We start from the raw sequence: 13,088 nt of genomic DNA on the forward strand, positions 1-13,088 counted from the left end.
GGTATGGTAGGGTGGATGAAAAGAAAACTAATTGGCTGCATTTTTTTTTTTTTTTGGCCTACATATTTCTGAATACTGAATCTATTACTGAGGAAAAGCAAGAGGAAATTCCTTTCCATCGGGGTCAGTTGGGCACCCACTTCTAGAAGCATTTGCCCAGAGTCCTACTGAAAAACTCTACAGTCGGTATGGCTGAGAACCAGACAAGGGGTCGTGGCCCCGTCGCGGACAGTCCTGGAGCAGAGTCGTCAGCGTCTGCGCCACACAAAGACACCCGAAGGGAAAACCCCGAATCCGACCGTGAAGAGTTGCGGTCCGCTTCAGAACGTTTAGGAGCTCGGACGAATCCGACCCGATCAAGGCTCTGAGGAGGCTCCGTGAACTCTGCGGGCTGTGGCTGAGACCGGATCTTCACACCAACGAGCAGATGGTGGACAGGCTGGTGCTGGAGCAGTTCGTGATGTGCATGCCGCCGGAGATCCAGGTCTTAGTCAAAAGTAGTGGTGCCCAGACTTGTAAGGATCTGGAAGAGGTGCTGAGAAAGAAGCAGAAGCTGAAGAAACGGGTGAGTAGGACCCTAGTGACCCTGTGAGACAGGGAACGGTGGGATGGTGGCTCCAAGCCAGGAAATGAAGCAGGAGGACCAGAGGGCTTGGCTCTAAATCAGTGATTCCCACAGGGGTGAGCACTTGCTTGTGCCATCACTGGAGATGCTTCTGTTTGTCCTCACTTTGAGGGTGTCGGTCTTTCAAATGTCATTCCCAGGAGGTGAGCTCTAGGGTAGGATACACAATGAATACCTTTTTGGATCTTGGAAGGGAGACTGATCCTATTTGAATTTTTCCTCACAGGCTGTTGTCCGTGTCCAAGGCGAGGATTTTTTGATGCCCAGTCTCGGGTGTTCAAATGTTAGGATCTGAGATCAATGAGGGGCACAGTGAGGGAGACCAAGCCAGGAAGCCCCAGTCTACAATCAGTGTCGTCCCTCCAGACGAGGGCCAGCAGGAAAGCCAAGACAGGCAGCATCTGCCAGGAGCCAAGGACCTGTCGAGGGGGCAGGTGAGTGTGATGTCCTGACCTCCAGTCTGGGAGCAGGTAGAAGAGGGTCGGGTGGGCGTGGCTGCGGAAGTAATTGGGAGAACTTGGCAAAGGACAGGAATGGACCCACTACCTCCAGGAATTCCCATGGATGCATTCCGTTCCAGCCATTTTATAGCCAGTGTGAGAATGAAGACAATCCCTCTTTCATAGTCCTTCACCATGAAAGCCTGTGGCCCTAAGCATGAGGGCAGAGGAGTCCTGTTTCCACGAGATGGTGCTGGGTCGGTTCATCAGGGGTAAATGCACTCACAGCTGTTTCACCCATGATGGATTTCGTCAGAGGCACTAATATTGGGGAATATTGTACTTTTAATTGAATATTGAATTGAATAAAAAATACCCAATTGGAGTCGTTTTCTCCCCCAGAAGATATTGGAGTATGCCTGGAGAGAGTGGATTTTTTTGAAATGTGAATCGGGGGAGGAGATGCTACTGATTTCTCATGAATAGAGACTAGCTATACTGCTTATCATCTTATTATGCCCCAGGGCACCCTCCATGACGAAGACAAATCCAGCAAGGTATCAGCAAGTGGTGAAGTCAGAAGCCCTAGAGCCAGGGTCCTGTGCTTTCAGAGTCAGGGGCATGACTCCACATGGGCATCACTCCATGAGGTGGAGTGATTTGTGCAAAGACAATTGACAGTGCCAGCTGTGAAGTCTGGACTTTTGCCAGAGGTGGTCGGTATAGATCAAGGACAGACATGGGAATCAGGAGAGGATTGCCAATCAGGGTGATGGGAAGCAGTCAGGGCATATCCCCCAAACGGATATTCAGAAAGCTTGAGTCTTAGATCAGGGTATGAGGGGGGTGGGGAAAGAGGAGACAGAGCTTGCCGTGGGCTAAGGCAGTGGGATTGACTCTGCTTGGTTTCCCCTTGTCAGGGCCAGAAAGCTCTCCCGCCAGAGACCATTCCTGAAATAGGTGAACTGGAGGGTCAGACGCCCTCCAAGGATAACTTGGAGAAGGACCTGCTGGAAGACACAGGAGTGACAAGAACCCTTCCGTCTCAAGAGCCTGAACTTCTGCAGGATCGTGGTGAGTATTAAAAACTTGGAGACCACAGGAGGTAATGACTGCCTCCACTGATGTCCAGGAAGGGGTACTGAGCATTTCCATCCCTTGGTGTTGGGGGGTGTGAGTTGGTTCTCCAATGCCAACCATCTGCATTGTCAACGTTCCAGAGTGTTGCATCAGCTAGACTCTTAGGTAGTTTGGTTAATGGGAAGTCTGTAGCCAAGTTTAGGGATGGTTCCAATGAGGCTGGCACCATGGAAAATGCTCCTTGATAAATATGGTGCTGAATCTCTTCTTTCAGCAGATTCTGGGAGGGCAGAGAGAGGGGAGAGTCCCCAGGAAGGAAGTGATACTTCAAATGTGGCTCCTGAAGCCTTTCCTCTTGTGTTCCAGAGGGAGATGTTTCCACCCCGAGTGGATCCAGACGAGGTCCTCTGAAGAATCGCAGACATGTCAAAAGGAAACGGGACAGCAGTCCCTCTTGCCAAGACATGGGTCAAGAAGCAGCCACGTGTTTGGACCAAGGAGAGTTCTCAGGACAGCTTGGGTCCCGTTCCGTTGGTTCATCTGGCAGCGTGGGACCCACCAGTCTTCCTGAGGGAGCAGAAACCCCAGGACAGGCACCCTCTGAATGTAAGGTGTGCCAAAAGAACTTTCCTTATCAATCTCAGCTTACCTTACACCAGAGGACACACACAGGAGAGAGGCCCTTTCAATGCGACATCTGTGCCAGAGGGTTCATGCAGCTCTCAGATCTGCAGGTTCACCAGCAGATCCACACTGGCAAGAAGCCCTATAGCTGTGACATCTGCCTCAAGAAGTTCACCCACGACTCCACACTGTGCGCTCACAAGAGGACCCACACCCAGGAGAAGGCTTTCCGCTGTGAGCACTGTGACAGAGCTTTCGGCCACCGAGGGAACCTCAATGTTCACTGACGCACCCACTATAGGATCAAGCCCTACGTGTGCCCCGAGTGCCACATTGCCTTCTGTCAGCTGGGGACTTTGAAACGCCACCAGAAAATCCATTCCAAATGATTCCCCCAGGACCCCACCATCAGGTCCAAGAGCTGTCTGCTCCTAGAAGGAAATTTTGAGTTATTTGTCGTTTATTTGATACAACTAAAATGTAACATGTGAAGAACTTACCATCATACTGGAACCCGATGGGGTTCCATTCACATGAATTAGGTGAATATTGAGTGATGACTTATCTTTCCCTGCAGATTTTGTTTTCTACTTTAGTGTAGCCTGTGTTTTTGTGATAAGTTTTGGCTTCGTGTTGTTCTTCTTTCAGTGAATGCAGGTCTCATTAGTTTTCAGTACTTCTTCATGAAAATGACTGATGTCACTGCTGATAGTCCCCCCATTAGGGACAATGGGGGGACACTCCTAGCAGAGTGTCCAGATGAAAAAGAGGATTACCAGTGAAGTTTAAATTTCAAATAAACGAAGACATTTTTGTCAAGTTAGTGTCCTGTGTATTTCCTCTTCCAAAATTTTTTTATATGGACTAGATGATAGCTGCGGTTTGTTACATGGCCATAATTATGTGGAGATATCTTCCCTCTGTAAGGCTTCCCCAGTGGCTCAGTGGTAAAGAATCCACCTGGAACACAGAAGACCCAGGTTCGATCCCTTCATCAGGAAGATCCCCTGGAGAAGGGAATGGCAACCCACTCCAGTACTCTTGCCTGGAGAATCCCATGGACAGAGGAGCCTGGCGGGCTACAGTCCATGGGGTCACATAGAGTCGGACATGACTGAAGCAACTGAGCACCCACGTCTTCACTCTGTACTTGTTTGGATATTTCTTCCCTAGTTATATAGAAAAAGGAAGACTTCCAAAGCTGATAGGTGTCATTCTTTGGTCCTACGGCAGTACAACCTCTGATTTTCTAAATGCTTACTCCAAAGTAGGTTCTTTTCATACTGTAGCTTTTAAGCTGATTTTAGAAAATTCTTTTGAGCTGTATTTACATAAGAAAAAATAGCTATGTAACCCAACAACTATCATATCTCTATTCTCTTACTCCTGTGAACTCTTCAGGCAAATGAAAAAAAAAAAATTCACTAAACCAGGAATACCAATCCATTTCCCCCCCCAAATGCAATCCATAAAAGACTAAAGTACAATAAATGAAGTCCTCCACAAAACCAATATGGAGGCCTCTTTAATAAGTCCTGGTTCTTCTGGTGTAGTTTCCATGGAAAATGAATCCCCCTGGTTTACCTAAAACAGTTCATTCTCCAATATTCACCCAATCACTCCACTTGTGGGGTAACAGGCAGGGACCCCTGAAATTTCCCCCAGCACCATATAAATAGAGATATTTCATCTCCTGGCACAGTTTGAGAGTCAGTCCCTGACTTGGGAATACTTAGGGCAAGAGGGCGCAATGGAGAAAATGTCAAGTGGGGACATGTGAAGAGACTGCTTGGAGGTCAGGACAGATGGACGTGGGTTTCAGAAGGGTTTGGTTCTATGCTACGTTCATTAGTTCGAGACCTTGTGAAAACAACTGATCTCCCCAGATCCCCATATTAACTGTGGTTGATTGTCGAACTGTTCCACGACATGAGAAGAACTTGTCACCCAGTTGAACCTGAAAACCCAAAACACTAATTGTAAAATATACATACACCCCAATCTTCATAGCAGCAGTATTTACAGTAGCCAAGACATGCATGCAATGTAAGTGTGCATCAGCAGAGGAATGAAGATGTGCAATGTGTATACAATGGAATATTAGTCATACAAAGGATGAAATTCTGCCACTGGCACCAACATCGACGGACCTGGGGGCATTATGCTTAGTGAAGTAAGTCAGAGAAAAGCAAATGTTGCGCAATATTATTGATACTTCTATGTGTAATCTTAAAAAATAGTGGCTAATACAACAGAGACTTCCCGGTGGCTAAGACTCAGAGCTCCCAATGCAGGGGCACATGGTTAGATTCCTGGTCAGGGAACTAGATCCTGCCTGCCAAAACTAAGACTCAGAGCAGCTGAATAAATAAATATTTTTTAAATTAAGTAATTAAAAGATACAAAAGCTAGTGAATATAACAGAAAGCAGGCTCACAGATACAGAGAACTAACTAGTGGGTGACTAGTGATGAGAGGAAAGCTGGGGGAATGGAAGGCAGAGACTACTGAGTGTCAGGATACAAGGATGTTGTGTACAACATGGGGAATAGAGCCCTTATGTATTAGATATCGAATATCTAGCCATTGTCATTCATTTAATGTAACAGTAAATGAGGTGAAAAGTGAAAGTGAAAGTCACTCAGTCGTGTCCGACTCTTTGCAATCCCATGGGAATAGTCCATGGAATTCTCTAGCTCAGAATGCTAGAGTGGGTAGCCTTTTCCTTCTCCAGGGGATCTTCCCAACTCAGAGATCAAACCCACGTCTCCCACATTGCAGGCAGATTCTTTACCAGCTGAGCCAGCAGGGAAGCCCAAGAATACTGGAGTGGGTAGCCTATCCCTTCTCCAGCACGATCTTCCCAATCCAGGAATCAAACTGGGGTCTCCTACATTGCAAGTGGATTCTTTACCAACTGAGCTATCAATAAGTGACAACTCTTCTTCGCAAGCTTGGAACATTTCTCTTGAAATCAGCCAGCCAGCAGAGGGCAGGGGTATCATTTCTGTACATTCTTGCCAAACTGAATATTGTACTTTTTGCCTCCAGAGGCACAAATGTAAGGCCATTTTTTTTTAAGGATTTATTTATTTTGGTTGTGGTGGGTCTTCGTTGCTGCACATGGGCGATCTCTAGGTGTTGGACTTCCCTGGTGGTACAGTGGGTAGGAATCCGCCTGTGAGCACAGGGGACACGGTTCGAGCCCCGGTCCAGGAAGATCCCACAAGCCTGGGTGCCACAACTACTGAGCCTGTGTGCCTAGAGCCCATGCTCGCAACAAGAGAAGCCACAGCCAAAAATAAACAAAAAGTTAATTAATTAAATAATTATTGTAAAGACAGAGAGAGACCAGAGACTGAGGACTCTGGATGCAGTACCAAGACCTGACCCAATGGACAAGTGACCCAGTGGACAAGTGACCCCGTGGACAAGTGAGCACGGAGTGTGGATATCCTGAGCAGTGCCCTTGAGACAAATATCAAATTACTACTTTGTACATCTGAAACTAATATTATATTGTAAGCCAACTATCCTTCAGTAAAACATAAAATGAAAAAATAAAAATCACCAGTGCTTCAAGTGGGGAAATGTTTTGCTAACCGATGCCCCAAGGAATGAGTATCTGTTTAAAATACATAAAACTTCCTGCTGTTAGTGCAGGCAGGAATTTGATCCTTCATATAATATGGCACATGATCTGCCATTCTTTTCTTTTACTAGAATGCTATGTTTGAATTTTATCATGAAATATTTTATTATTCTATAAATCATTATTAACCCCAAAGTATTATATAGGGGTAAAATTCTGATTACTATAATGACAATCTTTTTTGAGGGGCCACCCCACGACGCATGTGGGGTCTTCGCCCCCTGACCAGGGATTGAACCCGGACCCCTTGCACTGGAAGGCGAAGTCTTAACCGCTGGGCTGCCAAGGAAGTTCCTGCTGTAGTTTCTTGTGTGCATGTGCACTTTCTCTTTCAAGGTGAACTTCAGAACCTACTTAGTAAATTCTATTTTTTAAAAACCCCATTGGGACATGTCTTTCTTTAGTTTGCCTAATTTCCTTTGCTTATATTTACTTTTTGTTTACAACCACACTGTCAGCCCAGTACACAGCCCATGTCATAAGCCTCTTACATATTCACCGAAAGAGGGACTGTATAAAGTTATGGTGCATCCGCGGGATAGAAGAGTGTGTGGTGCACAGAGCTTTATCTACTGCGCTGGCAAACTGCGACAAACTGATAGCCGGAAGAAAAAGCAGGTTACCTAGCCATAGGCAGGACGGGGCTCTGTTTGCATGTTTGCTACGGGTGCAGGCAGGTGTGTGTGTGCAGGTGTGCGCACCTGGGCGTGCGTGTGAAACCCACACCACACTAAACAGGGTTACCGCGAAAAGAATAAAGAAATGAAGTGCACATTTCTCTGCATTCTTCAAGCTGCTATTGTTAGCAGCAGTAAAGACTCTTCACTTTAGGTTAAAAAAGCTTTTGTTGACTATTTAGTAGTGACAACCACTGCACAGAGTCGTATCTAACCTATGATTCCAAGAGCGTCAAAGTTGAGCCTAAGTGGGGTCAGACGCCACCTGAGGACCTGGGGTGGTGAGCGGGGAAGAGGAATGGCTGATGGGACAGCCGGAGGAAAACTCTGCCCACAGAGAGTAAGTCATTCAACCAGGAACTCCCGATGCAAGGCAGATGAGTGTTAAACAAAACGAAAAAGGAAAAGAAAGAAACAGCGTCAGCGCCCACAGGTGGGTGCTGCCTAATTACAGCCCAGACGTCACTCTCCTCTCACAATTTCAAAGTTTTAATTCCCTCTAATACGTTCAAATTTGTTTGTTTCCCTCCCTCTCTTGCTTGGAGGGTAAAGTTTCTTTTTCCCTTCGGTGTTCTCTCTGTCCCCGTGGCCTCAAAAATGAAGCTGTTTTTCTTAACCCTCCTGGAGACGGGTTGAATAATTGATCATAATTACGCAGCCTGGCAGGAAAGATGAAGAAAACAGCCTCACCTACTTCCAGGGTCCCTCCGAGGGCTGTTAAGGCAATTTTAATGAGTCCCAGAGTGTGATGCTCAACTTCTGCCTGTTGAGATGCTAAACTGGCATCAAAAAGTTCACTCTGAAGATCTGGAAAACATGACTCGCCAATTGTGAGCTGCCAGGCTGGGCTGCTTGGTTCAATGCTTATTTAAAAAAAAAAAAAACAACTACAATCATTGCCTGTTTCTGATCTTGAATCATCACTCCTAAAGGAAATCAACCCCGAGTATTCATTGGAAGGACTGATGCTGAAGCTCCAATACTTTGGCCACCTGATTGGAAGAACTGGACTCATTGGAAAAGACCCTGGTGCTGGGAAAGATTGACGACACGAGAAGGGGACGACAGAGGATGAGATTGTAAAATCGCAACACTGACTCAATGGACGTGAGTTTCAGCAAACTCCAGGACACAGTGGAGGACAGAGGAGCCTGACATGCTGCAGTCCATGGGGTTGCATGAGTGTCAAACTCCAAGAGTCAGACACAACTTAGTCCCCGAACAACAACAACAATATATTGTATTTTAGGTTCCACACATCGAGTGATAGCGTATGATATTTGTCCTTCTTGGTCTGGCTTACTTCACTTCGTGTGATCACCTCTGGATCCATCCACGCTGCCGCAGATGGCATTGTTTTGTCCTTTGCATGGCTGAGTAGTATTCCACTGTGTGTGTGTGTGTTTGTGTGTGTGTGTGTATCTCACATCTTCTCTATCCATTCATTGAGACAAGCAGTCTTAATACTTAGTGTGTCTTTGTGTTTCCTATGTATGCATATATATATATAACATAAACATGCTTATATGCATAACATATACATTATATATATATATATATATCTCCACAAATACGTATATACACAGACACACACATTACACACATGTCTTTTTTAAATGCAGGACAATTAGGAGGAGCAGCAAAGAGACTGAAACACAAGAGTGACGTGATCATGATTTCCTTTAAAAAATCCACGTAGCAGTTTCTGGGGACAGATGGCCCTGGAGGCCTGGACCCGTGGGGAGCCCCCTGCCACAGCCCAGGCTGCCCCTCCTTGTGATGAGCATGCCCTGAGTTAGGCAGGGGTGGAGACAAGAGTCTGAGCAGCATTCAAAAAGGTGTCTCGAGGGCCTCTGCTGCAGATGGTGATAAAGAAAAGCAAGTCTAGAGAAGAAAAAGAAAAGAAGAATAATTTTTAAAAAAGAAAAGCAAGCCAGGGGCCCAAGGGGCTTCCCCTGAAGGCAAACTGGAGTTGAAGGGCAGGTCCGAAGGAGGAACATAAGTGCCCATTTTTATTCTCTTTTTATTTTTATTCTATTATTTATTTATTTATTATTATCTATTTATTATTATTCTATTTTCTAATTTTCCTTGTTACGGTTTCTTAGACATAGCCCTCATTTAAAACCGGGCATTTAATTTCCAAATATATGGGGTTTTTAAAGTATCTTTGATATTAACTTCTCATTTCGATATTAATTTCTCATTTCAATGCTTTCTCCTCTGCAATTGCCCTCTGTGGTTTTCCAGTCTCCTAACTTTATCCAGGCTTCTGATGGGGAAGTCAAAGATGTCTCTTGGTAAATGTCACAATTTGCTTGAAATAAGTGGGTTTTTTCAAACATCTTGATATTGATTTCTAACATAATTCCACAGTAATAAGAGAAAACGCCATGTGTGACTGCAATATCTTTAGACCATGAAATTTCTGCACCTGCCCTTATGTCCCTGGGTGTGGCCCAGTGTCTCCTAGTTTACAGTCTATGGGAACTTGAATAGAATTTCTATCCTCCTGCTGTGTGAAAATTGTATAAATCTTAAATATGTCAAATTGGTTCATAATGCTTTTCAAGTCTACCATAGTCTACCTCTCTGTACATTCATTCTATTAATTTCTGAGAGTTTGATATTGAAACTCTGACTTAAAAAAAAACTTAATTTATCTAAACAATTGTAACAAATAGTGGAACTATATGTAATTTTGTTCTGTATTTTCCAAATCTTGTGTAAATGTATTATCATAGTTTCATAATTTTAAAAAGAAAAAATAAAGACAAAAAGCAAAAAAAAAATATATAATGGGGCGATATGTGACTTTGTTTTGTATTTCCCAAGTCTCCTGTAAACATGTTATCTTATTTTCATAACTGAAAAAAGAAAAGTGAAGACTGCCCATTTTCAGTGATCAATGAGCAGGTCAGTGGAACGGACGTCCAGGGAGATACCCGTGGACCCCATGGGTAGCTTGGTTTTGGGGTCTGGAGTAGACAGCGGGCTTGACCACTGTCTGCAGGGGGTTCACGAGCCCCAGGTAGTGGAGAGGGTAGGTGGGGAGAGAGCCCCGTATCTGAGTGAGGTCCACAGGAAGGACTAAGCAGGGGAGGGGACTCAGGATACTGTCAGAAGCCACGGCAATCAGGACAGGGGTGAAGGAAGGGGGAAGCAACGGAGACATTCAGGGGCAGTGAGATGGTAGACTTCTAGCAAGGGGTGACTCATCAGGGCCAGTGGGTCAGCTGGGAATGACCGCCAGGGCTGACCCCCACGTCCTCAAGAAAATTTATGGGGAGGTTACGGAACACTTGCTCCTGGGACGTGAGCTTCAGAGTCCCTCCAGTGCCTCCTGATCAAAGATGTGCAGAAACCAGACGCCCACTGGCCTCAGACACCTGGAGACCTGGCCGTCTTCCACCCTGGATCTTCCCGCCCACCATGGCCACATCTTCCTAAGTGTGGGGGACTCCGTGAGCCTCTGGCACATTTGGAGAACTCTGCCACCCTTAGGGAGTCACAGGGGTGGAGTTTGGGGCAGTCAACCCCTCCTTTTGTATTAAAAGTCATTCCTACTAGAAGTTAAGTAAGCAAATATAAGTAGACAAAAATAAATATTCAGAATACCTTTTCCTAGGTTTTTTGTACTTGATTTGTGTTTTGCAGAAATAAGAAATACTATGAGGACTCTTCCCTGGTGGCTCAGAGGGTAAAGAATTTGCCTGCAATGTGGGAGACCTGGGTTGGGAAGACCCCCTGGAGAAGGGAACAGCTACCCACTCCAGTATTCTTGCCTGGAGAATCCTATGGACACAGGAGCCTGGCGGGCTACAGTCCATGGGGTTGAAAAGAGCTGGACACAACTGAGCAACTTTCACTTTCATAAGGAATCTTGGGTCTTCCCTGGTGGTGCCGATGGTAAAGAATCTGCCTGCAATGCAGAAGACAGGGCTTCCCTGGTGGCTCAGTGGTAAAGAATATGCCTGGTAACGTGGTAAAGTTGTGTCCAGCTCTGCGACCCCATGGACTTTAGCCCACCAGGCTCCTCTGTCCATGGGATTCTCTGGGCACGAATACTGGAGTGGGTTGCTTTGCCCTTCTCCAGGGGATCTTCCTGACCCAGGGATCAAACCTGCGTCCCCTGCATTGGCAGGCATATTCTTCACCACTGAGCCACCAGGGAAGCCCTCAGAATATTTTTAAAACCCACTTATAGGTCACGGGTCCTGCACAAACAGGAGATGGGAGTCATAGGATGACAAATATCAGGCTCAGCATAAAATTATTCTAAAATGTGGTTTTAGGATAGATAAGCAGGGACTTCGTTGGTGGTCTAGTGGCTAAGACTCCGAGCTCCCACTGTCGGGGACTCAAGTTCGATCCTTGCTTGGGGAACTAGATCCCACACGCCACAAGTAAGACCCCCAGACTGACAGTTCAGTTCAGTCGCTCAGTCGTGTCCGACTCTTTGCGACCCCCATGGACTGCAGAACGCCAGGCTTCCCTGTCCATCACCAACTCCCAGAGCTTGCTAAATAAATAAAAATTTTTGAAAAGTACCCGATGCACTTAACTCTTATCCAGGCACCTATTAAAAAAAAAAGATAAATAAGCAGACACCAGTGGGAAGAAGCAGTCTGTGTGCCAGCCCCTGGTGTCGGGGGCACAGAGCAGACACCTGTCAGCCTCCAGGCGGCTGGAGGGCATGTGTGGGCAGTTAGCTTTGCCCTTGGAATCTGGGAGAACAGTGAGTGACCAGAGTCCCATTGGTCCTGAAAGGAGCTCATCCACCCCAACCCACAAGCCCACTGTCCACAAGTCAGGGCCCTCTCTGAAGATGTTCTTACTGATTCTGCTTTTCCTGGGACTGGCAGATGCCTGCATCCCCCGAGAAGGTAAGCCCAGCTCCTCCTGCCCTCTCCCCCTCCTCTGTTTCTTCTTACCACGGGCGGGGGCCTGGTGGCTGGCCTCAGAGAGCCTCCTCGGGTCCAAATCCAGGCTCCTTCCCACTCCCTGTTTAGAAATTCTCAATTCCCCTTTCCTTGGTGGAGATGGAGGGGTGGGCAAGGTATCATGGCTCCCGCCCTTGGAGACACACAGACTTGTGTCTGAACCCTGGTTAAATCACTGACTTCTTAGGTGGTGTGGTAGTAAAAAGTATCCACCTGCCAAGGCTGGAGATGCCAGAAACTCAGGTTCAAACCCTGGGTCGAAAAGACTCCCCTGGAGGAGGAAATGGCAACCCACTCCAGTATTCTTGCCTGGGAAATCACGCGGACAGAGGAGCCTGGCGGGCTACAGTCCATGGGGTCGCAACGAATGGGACATAACTGAGCACTCACAACAGTCTGTGGCACCGGGGGTGGGAGTGACTGCCCCGCAGAAGTGGTGCTAACCTGTCCTCAACACGCTTTATCAGAGATGGCGTGTTGGCGAGGTGTCTTACTACCTGTGATGTTAAGTTTGATCACCAACCAGCTACTATTTTCGCCTTTATAATTGGTAGATAATCTGGCTGAGATCACTGGGAACTTCGCAGATATTCTATTCCTCCTCAAACTTTCCCCCCACGAATTGCAGCATCCATCTGTGGATCTAGTCTGCCAAAATGATTGCTGTAGTATTTGCACAATGGTGATTTTCTATTTCTCTTATTTCTGCTACATGTATCCGTTGGAATGCTTCTGTAAGGAAGACTCAATGTGTCTGTTCTTTTTATTTATTCAAGTAATTATATCAATACAAATGCACAGATATTTATTTTAACAACAAAAAGTAACAGCTTATCTTTTGATGGGTGGAAGGGGGATGGCCACAAGTTCTCTTTTGGACATGCTAAGTGTGAAGAGCCTGTAAGTTGTGCAAGACCTCCATGGGTCACAGGTCCCATGAGAGCAGGGTTTGTGATGTCTTATTTTCTCTTGTACCAGCATCTCGCTCCCCACCAGTGTCACAAATGCCTACATAGCAGGAATTGAGTCTAATTCACCTGCACCCCC

The 13,088-nt window shown here is 46.2% G+C and overlaps 1 pseudogene across 1 annotated transcript; it reads left to right on the forward strand.

Annotated features, from left to right (window-relative positions):
* Positions 1 to 56: 56 nt before the first annotated feature.
* Positions 57 to 3,588, forward strand: LOC147354769 (zinc finger and SCAN domain-containing protein 5B-like; annotated as a pseudogene). The gene is made up of 4 exons (XR_015146588.1): positions 57 to 565; positions 852 to 1,059; positions 1,986 to 2,139; positions 2,512 to 3,588. The product of XR_015146588.1 is annotated as a zinc finger and SCAN domain-containing protein 5B-like (transcript).
* The last annotated feature ends 9,500 nt before the right edge of the window (positions 3,589 to 13,088 follow it).

Source organism: Bos grunniens, chromosome 18 (genome assembly GCF_055505025.1).
Source record: "Bos grunniens cultivar Pamir isolate PY7600 chromosome 18, Bosgru_T2T1.0, whole genome shotgun sequence".
Classification (NCBI taxonomy): domain Eukaryota; kingdom Metazoa; phylum Chordata; class Mammalia; order Artiodactyla; family Bovidae; genus Bos; species Bos grunniens.